The following is a 9,028-nucleotide window of genomic DNA, read 5'->3' on the forward strand; positions in this document are numbered from 1 at the left end:
TTAGACTCTACGGTTCCTTGGGCCTCATATTCTCTTCATCCTTTGACGATGTTCCCGTTAATGTTTTCTGCACACACCCAGATGTCTCCCTGTGTTGAGTCCTCTTCCCTGCACTTGACAATGGCCATTAACAAGAGGTCAAAAATACAGTAATTTAACATATTAATGACACTTTCCTGTGGGTGACTTCACACGTGATTTGTTTTTTGTTATTTAATTTCAATGAAAACTATTTGAATTCTAATCAGCCCTTTGTTCATTATCGCATTACTTCATCTTTTTCATACCTTCCAGAGTTTTTCCTGTAATTGCAGTTTCAGTTTTATGCTCTTCTAAGGCCTTCTCTGATTTTAACATAGTTGTGTCCCATTAACTTACATACTGTTAAAATGAAAATTCAGAAGTCTTTAACTGCTTTCACCTATTAAATCTCAATTGACACTTGAACAGGTTTTTATTCTCCAACTGATATTTACACTCAAACCTAAACTTCTTTCAGCACTTCTGTTTTAGCTGTGGGCTTCCACATCAGAACAGCTCCGACTCCAATAAAAGTCTCAATAACAAAAACTCTCCAATCTGTGATATGAACAAGTTTCATTTCAATAAATGTTCAAATGATCCAATATTTCACCAAAAATCAAAGATTAGAGCAAAAGTCCAAAAACTGAAAATAGATTTGTGTATCAGAACTATGTTTTTTCTTCTTTTCTCTCCCATTAATCATCTCATGATTTATCTGGTGACCCTTTGGAGGGGCCTGACCCCTAGGTTGGGAACCACTGGACTAAATTAACTAAATGTATATAAAGTAGTTCAAACTAGTTCCAACTCCAGCAGCTGCAACAGCTACAAACCACTACTTTTACATTAAAACTTTAAATACATTTTGCTGCTAATACTTATGTACTTTTAATTAAGTAGGATTTTTCATGCAGGACTTTTACTTCTAATGGCGTATTTTTACATATCTGTACTTTTAATTAAGTAGGATTTTTCATGCAGGACTTTTACTTCTAATGGCGTATTTTTACATATCTGTATTGGTACTTTTACTTAAGTAAAGGATCTGAATACTTCTTCCACCAGTGGATATGAACGCTTTGGCCTTAGAAAACCACACAGGAGGATCAGATAGGCTGAACACTGATTAACAGACTAATCAGTGACATCATTCTGTCCAGGGGATGTTGTCTGTCTTGAGCTGAGCCAGCCAAACATTCCAGGAAATACACAGAGGACTCAGTAGAAGAAACAACTTCTGTGTTTGGAGCTACTGTGCTCGTTCCGACACACAGATACACAAACACAAATTGTGTTCAGAAAGTAAGATGAGGGCCAAAAGGCGAACCTCATTCAATCTCTGTCTCTGTCTTATACCTGATTGACCTCACATGTATCACATCTGGGTTAATAACAATCTTCAAGTGGAATTTCACAGCATCCGTGCGTGATAATGGCGTCCACAAAGTTGGAGACCTAATGAAAAATCTTGGCTTCACAGACTGCGTCTCCTAATATCTTTTGGATAAAGCAAATGGAAGGAAAACACACATAATGAAAGAGGAATTAATTTCCATTTCAGCACGACTCAAATAAAATGACATTTAAATGTCATGCAATAAGATGAGAATTATTGGAAAAAGATCTTATTGGCTTATACTTTTGAATAACTACAATTTAAATTACTTAGCCACAGTTTAAAAAACACAATTGTATTAGTATTCAGAACCACATAGAAAATTAAAAAATGCCATGTTTTCTCCAGATCCTATAATTACTACTACAGAGCTATTACAGCCCATTTCCACACAAAATCTGCACATACAGCTGAAATAAATGCCAATGTCATCCTACAAGGAAGCTACAGATGAGCTTGTTCTGATAAAAGCAGGGAAAACTAATTTTACAGTTGGCAGAGGTGTTAATGGTTATCAAATTAATGAAATGATTACAATAACTGGAAAGCTCCAACACCAACAAGTTCAGAGAAAGAAGTGACGTCAATTGGTGTGTTTTTACAGTTTAAGGAGGAAAAACCTTCAACAAAACATGAGTCTTTCTAAATTCATCCTAATTACAAACTACTCTTTTTAATAAAGACTGCACTTTGAGCTGCATTTTTGTATGAAATGTGCTATATATGAATAAATAAAGTTTATTATTACTCACACATAGTATTAGACTATTGATACCTTAATACTTTGGATTACTATTGCCCAAATAGTCTTTTGTATACATGCACAATCACTACTACTTAATTGATGATGCTGTAGGAAAGTTTTAGGAGCATGCTGTTCAAACTCGACAACGTAACATGCTTTAAACACAACACTGACATATTATCACCTTATAAGTTGTTATGGTGAGTGTTCGCAAACCATTGTTTATTTACTCATCCAGCAGATAAAGAGCAACATTAGCATTCACTCAATTCCAATCGTCACTCTCCTTTTAGTTTTGTTTTTGTCCCATTAGCTGCTAAATGTTCCACTATGTTCACCAGCTATTCACTAAATTTGTTGTTTGGTGTTGGACAGGTGGCGTACCGACAATTTATTAGAGCTTGTTTTTTTTCGTTGTTTTTTTTGCTGAAAACAGCTCCCAGCTGTGACTGGGAACAAGGTTGATGAGAGCTGTCAGTGAACCAGAACAGTAAAGTTGCAGTCATATACCAAACCAAAGAGCTAAAAGATATTGAAACACTCAGTAGAGCTGAGGGGAACTGCTGAGTTGTGTTTTTATTCTTTACTCTACAACTGCTTTCACATTACTTGTAGTATTTTGACGCACTGGTAATATAGAAACACTGATTACAGCAACTTTAAAGTGGTAATCTTCAGCGCTGCGGTTTCAAGTTAGATAGAAATCTCAAGTGTTCACTGCTGTTGTGTTTCTGTACTTCAGCTGCATCGCTTCAACCAAACAGTGTGTTTGGAACTGTTGCTTCTTTCCTTGGAGTTTCTGTTGATGATGTTTGACTTTTTCTAGATTTAAACTTTTTTCTTTGTTCAGCCATGGGAGCTATCCGTGTTTAATGGGGCGAGTCCCCTTTAACCTCTGAAAAACATTAAGTCGTCCCCCCAATAAATTATTTCCAAATAAATTATGTGATTGAAAATATATATTTAATAGAAGCCGACTCCACTTTTTGAATAATTCACACATGAACACAACAGTTTTTGAAGGTTTTGCTTATGTCCCCTCTATGTATCCTGCTCAGTAGTCTGAACTGTTGCATAAACTAAACTAAGTGGGAATTTGAGAAATTGGGTTTACTTCATCCTGATACCTTTGCTTGCTAATGGACTATATTTCCCAGATTCCATCTCTGTAGCATGTGAGTTGTGTCTTTCAGTGAGTGAGTCTAGTGGCTGGTGACTGCTAAACCCTAACACAAATGGACTGAGCTGCTGCTGGAGAGTAAACAGCAAATACTGCACCAACGGCTCTGTAAAATAGGTAAATATGTAAAGTGATGGCCTAAAAGTGATTAATTAACATATATTTTAAGCTACTATTAATGACAAAAAAGACAGCAACACATTATGTAGCCTTGAAGATAGTGACAACCTGACCAGGCTCACTTAAGGTGGACTGATGTTTAAGATTCACCAACTATTCTCATGTTAGTGACAATCTCAGCCGCTCCTCCTAGTTTTGCCCCCCTCGCCCCGCCTCGCCCCTCCCAAGTTGTAATGAGATCAGCGCCCGTCCTTGTCAGCTTGTGAGGGATAACCAATCATCTCCATATGGCAGGAAACCAACATTTCCTGTTTATGTTGTGTTACACTGAAACATGCACAAGCACATGCACACATGTCAAGTGTCTACTCATACTGTCAGAAGATAAAGGGTGGACAATGACTGAGGATTCCACACATGGGTCTGAATGTTTTGCCTGCCTTTGATGGTTTTGACTTTTAAGTGCAACTGTATTTTGTGTTAATTACATTGTGGCAGCAGTGAAATATTGATTGTTGTAATAAAGTGTCAGGAAGAAAAACAAAAGCGACCTTGACAAAAATGATAAGATTCTATCTGGTTAACGGCTTTTCCTATTAATGAATGAATCATGTTCTCAGATCTCATGAGAAATTCACACACCCACACAAAAACATACACATACAAATGATTCACACACATTAAACTAAGTCATAGAAACCGGACCAAACAATTCAACCATGAAGGAAACTGACTGAGATAGACTTCTGATTCACATAAACACACACACAAATAAAGGAAACATCCCCAGAGTGTGAAGTTAATGCAGTGAATGTGCTTGATGTTGTGGCCAGACAATGTCAAGGTGGTTGAAACTTGCCAAAGCTCGATCCTGCTTTTCTTCAAGCAGAGATAGCTAAAGCCCTGCTCACCAGTAAGATTGTCTTGTCATCAACAAAAGGTTAACTGTTGAGTATAAACACCTGCTTGACTCCTATTCTCAAACCATCTGAAAAACAGCTCCAGTCTTACAAAAATACTTGGTCTGTGGTGGTGAAGATTCCCTATAGGTCACTATAGTAACTTGTGTTTACTCAGATGACAGAGTCCTGCACAATCTAATCATCCCTTCATAAAGATAGAGCTCCCTGCATTTACTCAGAAAGCAGGAGGGAAGTCTGCTCTTGTGTCTTTGATCTGTCTCTTCTCTGGCTGAGGAAAACTGTTTTGGTAGCAGCAGTCAGGCGGCCTCCTCCATCCCCTGTGAGTGAAACGACCGGTCCCCCTTGTGAAGAGAGGAAATTCTTCTGACAGTAAGTGGAGCCACGTTTTGGGCCGGAGACGCATGAAACAGCACTTGTTTCATTTCTTTTCGACAGTTGCTGATAGGGGTAGGTGATAAATAATACCACAAAATTTCAGGGTATTTCTGTGATAATGATATTATGAAGATATGACAAAATACTGAAAAATATTTTATTATTAATTTCAAGAACATAAATTTGCAACAAAAGAAGTGTTGTAACTTTATATGTCAGCATAAACATAACAGTTTGCCTTCAAATATTCAGTAAAAACTAAACAAAAATGATCTCTCAGTTCTTTAGTTTGTAAACAACAATCAGACTGAGATTGAGATTCTGTATAAAATATAAATAGTACAATAAAATAAAATCAACCACAAATCTGAGGTAAACATCTTAACAGTTGCCAAATACAAAAAAATCCCCCTTTAATCTTCAGTGCATAAATATAAGTAAGTGGGTACAAAAAAACATGTAAATTGTAAATATCAACAGTGATACAAAACAGATTGACTTCAAATGAGGTAGAATATGCAAAACCTAATGTTGCCTGAAAATGCTGCCATTTAGAGGCAGAAAGTAGCTATCCAGCTGGCTTTGCACATACAAACATCACAGTCTCAGTTTGTTTGTCAGGAACACAAGCATATTCACTGAAGCAGGCTTCAGTGCTGACCTTTGGCAGGTTGGCAGGTCACAATATTGTCTTCTATGCTAAACAGCCTTTCAGAGGCTGCACTGGTGGCTGGGATGCAAATGTATTTTTTTGCTAAACAGCGGACCTGAGGAAAGTTGACGGGATCACTCCCACTGTCTGCTGGTGGACACGTAAGTAGCTGTTCAGCTCAGTCTAAATTGTCTCTCTTTCAAACATGCTCGTTCTGAAATCTCTCAATCTTTTCAATACCAATATCTGTGTGACCCACCTCAGTACATAAACATTACAAAAACACACATGTAATGGCTACTCAACTAACTAGTGACTAGTGACTCCATTACTTGGGCTTTGGTTTTACTGTAGAGTGCACACCAAGTTGTTTTCTTCGCCCCGGAGTTGATTTTAGTTGTTAAAGTGCTGCGGTGTGTGTTGGTCAGCTGGTCTTGTTTGTTACTGCTGGAGTTTGCTTCTCCACTCCACTAACATTAGTCTCTGCGTAGAAAGTTCACAATATACTTCAGGTTCATCTCACAAAGGTAATTATTTAGTCATTAAATCAAATAATGCTTGCAACCACTGCCTTTTTTGAAGATGAACTGCAAGATAACTCTAGTGTGTAACATGTGCGTGCTGTAAACTGTCCAGGTGCTGCACTGCCCCCGCAGTTCAGTTCTGCTTTTGTCCTTCTGTCAACACCACGTTATTAACTAACATTTAGAAAATTGGTTTTTGACATTTGTGAATTGATTCAGAGTTATCCATGTCTGCATCACGATACATCTTAGAATTGAGGAATTTCCACACCTCCACTGGATAAACAGCAGAGAAGTGGACTATGAGGCAGCAGTGGTTTGAGGGGTTTCTATGGATTTGATTTATTTATCTATGTATAGTTTTTATTATCTTGAGTTGCCATTGGAATCCATTGTAACTGCTGTAACTTGCAGTCCTTTCAAGCCAATGTTGCATGAGGAAGTGTAGTTTAAAGTACTCTACTCTTCCTGCTCTGCTCACCTGGTTGACATACACAGCCACACATTGATAACCTATAATGTGCTCAAAAATGTTGTGCATAGCACATTTAACAACTCTGTGTGACCTCATGCACACTGTTTGTCTGGACATACACTCTTATCTCCTGCCCGTATTGCTTGGCTGTGCTCTCATCCGCACAGCTCCATGGCGACCTGCTCAGGCCACCCACTTCACCGCCAAACAAACCCAACTCTGTCAGCTGTAGGCAGCAGAGTGGCTGTTTCCTGCTTTGAGCTCTGTACAGCAAACCCACAGCCAATTATCTCAGCATGGGGAAATAAATGTGTTCGCCTGGTTTATAAAAACAGTAATGAAGACTGTGTTCTCACTGAGGTAAAGAAAAATGTATTAGTTTATTCTTGGTAGAAAAGGAAGGGAAGCCAACTGAAGAACTGCAATGAAATTTTGGAAGTTTGATCAAATGTGACTGGAGCATTTGTACAAAAGTCATCTTAAAGTTGTGTCAAATTGGCCATATAATGAAGTACAGTGCATTAAGGTGCATTATTGATATTTTTTGGCCACTTTGGAGCAGAAAAATGCAGCAACAACCTAAAAAATACAGTTAGTAACAGATTTATAACATTAATATGGCGAAAGTGTTATTAACAAGCATTGTCATTAGCCTCCATCTTGAGTTGTATTTGTCCACTTGATAATTCTAGGTCCATTATTCTCTCTTTCTTTTAACTCCACTGGTCTCCACCAGTAGCTGAGGACAATATGACTCTTTAGCTTGCTATCTGTGCTAGCTAGTCACTAACTTTGCTGTTTGGGCTGGGCAGCTAGTGTACAGTGAGTTTATTAGATCTTTTTTTGCTACAAAAAATTGCTTGCTGCTGTTGGAATCAAGGTCAATGAATGCAGAATTTGCTGTCTGTAAAACCAAAACAATGAGCTAAAAGAGGCTCAAAAGCTCCAAAGAGCTGTGCAGGACTCCAGGTGGTAATTCTCTCACGTATTGTTACAAAAGACCCCTTTTATCATTTGATCCATTGTTTATAACAGTTAAAAACATACTGTACAGTATGTTCACATAATAAGATAAATGATCAGATTATGCCTAACATTAACATTTGACCGCTGCAAAATTTCTATGCTATAAATCTGAAAGCTTTTAAAAAAGCGTTTCATTCACATTTGATCTTGAGCCAAATATGTCTCTTACAAAAGGGGATTTATGCTGTTACTTTATATGTCCTTTGTGTTCCTCCTCCTCCTACCTCTGCTCGGTCCAGATCAGACATTCACGCAGCAGCTGTCTGTAATCCAAGGCATCCTTGTCTGGCACATAAGCTGGGAGCCATTTTACCTGAGGCTGTTTTTCGGAAGAGGGAATCTACCAGATGGAGAATGATGACACAAAGAAATGGCTGCGGAAGAGAGGAAGCACTGTTACGCAGGGCTCCAGACGAACTTTTTTCACCACTGTCCCGGAACCGTCCTGAAAAACAATTTTGACCATCCCAAAGTGAATGTAAACCATTTCTTGTTTCTTTACTTTGTAAAGCAAGACAGAGTTTGTCTGAGGCTCCAAATCACTAAATCCACCCCTGTTGATGTATAAGTGTTTTCTTTAACGATTTACTTTAAAGATTATAGATGCTGCTTTCAGTAATTGTAAATGTTTCCATGGTGAACTAACTGCCTTTGCAATAGAGTTTTGTATTTATGTAGCCTACAATGTATGCTGCCTGCTTTGGTCCCATTTCTGCTCCCGCTTACCCATGCAGTCTGGAAAGATTGTAGCATGTTGAGTGCACCGATTTTTCCAGCAATCTCTCTTGTATGATTACAGATAAAATTGTTATTAGTGTCTGTATATTTCTTGGTATTCCCTGCTGTTAGTTTGCTTAGTTGTGTCAGTAATTCGTGCCTTACGAAAAATAAAGCTCTACTATGTTCAAATTTTAGAGAATGTAATTAATATTTTCCTTATTAATGATGTATTATTTCACCACTGACCCATCCCCTATTAAACAGAATGTTAATTTTTATGACCTGACTGATCCGCGGATTAACTGCAATCTGCCCAACAGCACGCATCACTACTGTCCATGTACAAGCTATGTTTGATAAGTGTTTAAGGCTTAGATTATAACAAAAAAATATCACAATAATATATTGAAATCGTCTATGCTTTAGCCAATATACTCACACACAGCCAGGAAAGCACTGTGTTTTGTTTATCCAGGGCAATATATTTGTGAGGTCCTGCCAGCAAGCCGTTTGTGACTGAGGGGAAACAGTAGATGGACCAGTACTGTGGGAACATTTCAGGTCTCGCTCTGAGTAGCCAACCAGTGATAGTAGCTAGAGTGACATCATGAGAGGATGTGCTCCGTTGTAGTCAGCACTTGGTTCAGTTTGTTATTTGCTAAAGGGATAGTTTAAAATAAATAAATAAATAAATATATAAAATGCCTTTCGTCCCAGAGGCATCCTGGGGAGGATCTCTGTTCGTCCCGAATACATTTTCTACTGTCCCAGGGACGATGGGACACCGTAAGTCTCGAGCCCTGCAGTGGTACCAAGGGCCCAGTCATCCATCAATATTTCATGAAGTGAAATGGTAATTTGAATGTTC

At 38.2% G+C, this 9,028-nt stretch overlaps 1 long non-coding RNA gene across 1 annotated transcript; it reads left to right on the forward strand.

Annotated features, from left to right (window-relative positions):
- Nucleotides 1-4,667: 4,667 nt before the first annotated feature.
- Nucleotides 4,668-8,349, forward strand: LOC122965393. The gene is made up of 2 exons (XR_006398219.1): nucleotides 4,668-4,757; nucleotides 7,680-8,349. It is a non-coding gene; the product is annotated as an uncharacterized LOC122965393 (long non-coding RNA).
- The last annotated feature ends 679 nt before the right edge of the window (nucleotides 8,350-9,028 follow it).

This window comes from Thunnus albacares, chromosome 16, assembly GCF_914725855.1.
Source record: "Thunnus albacares chromosome 16, fThuAlb1.1, whole genome shotgun sequence".
Taxonomy (NCBI): domain Eukaryota; kingdom Metazoa; phylum Chordata; class Actinopteri; order Scombriformes; family Scombridae; genus Thunnus; species Thunnus albacares.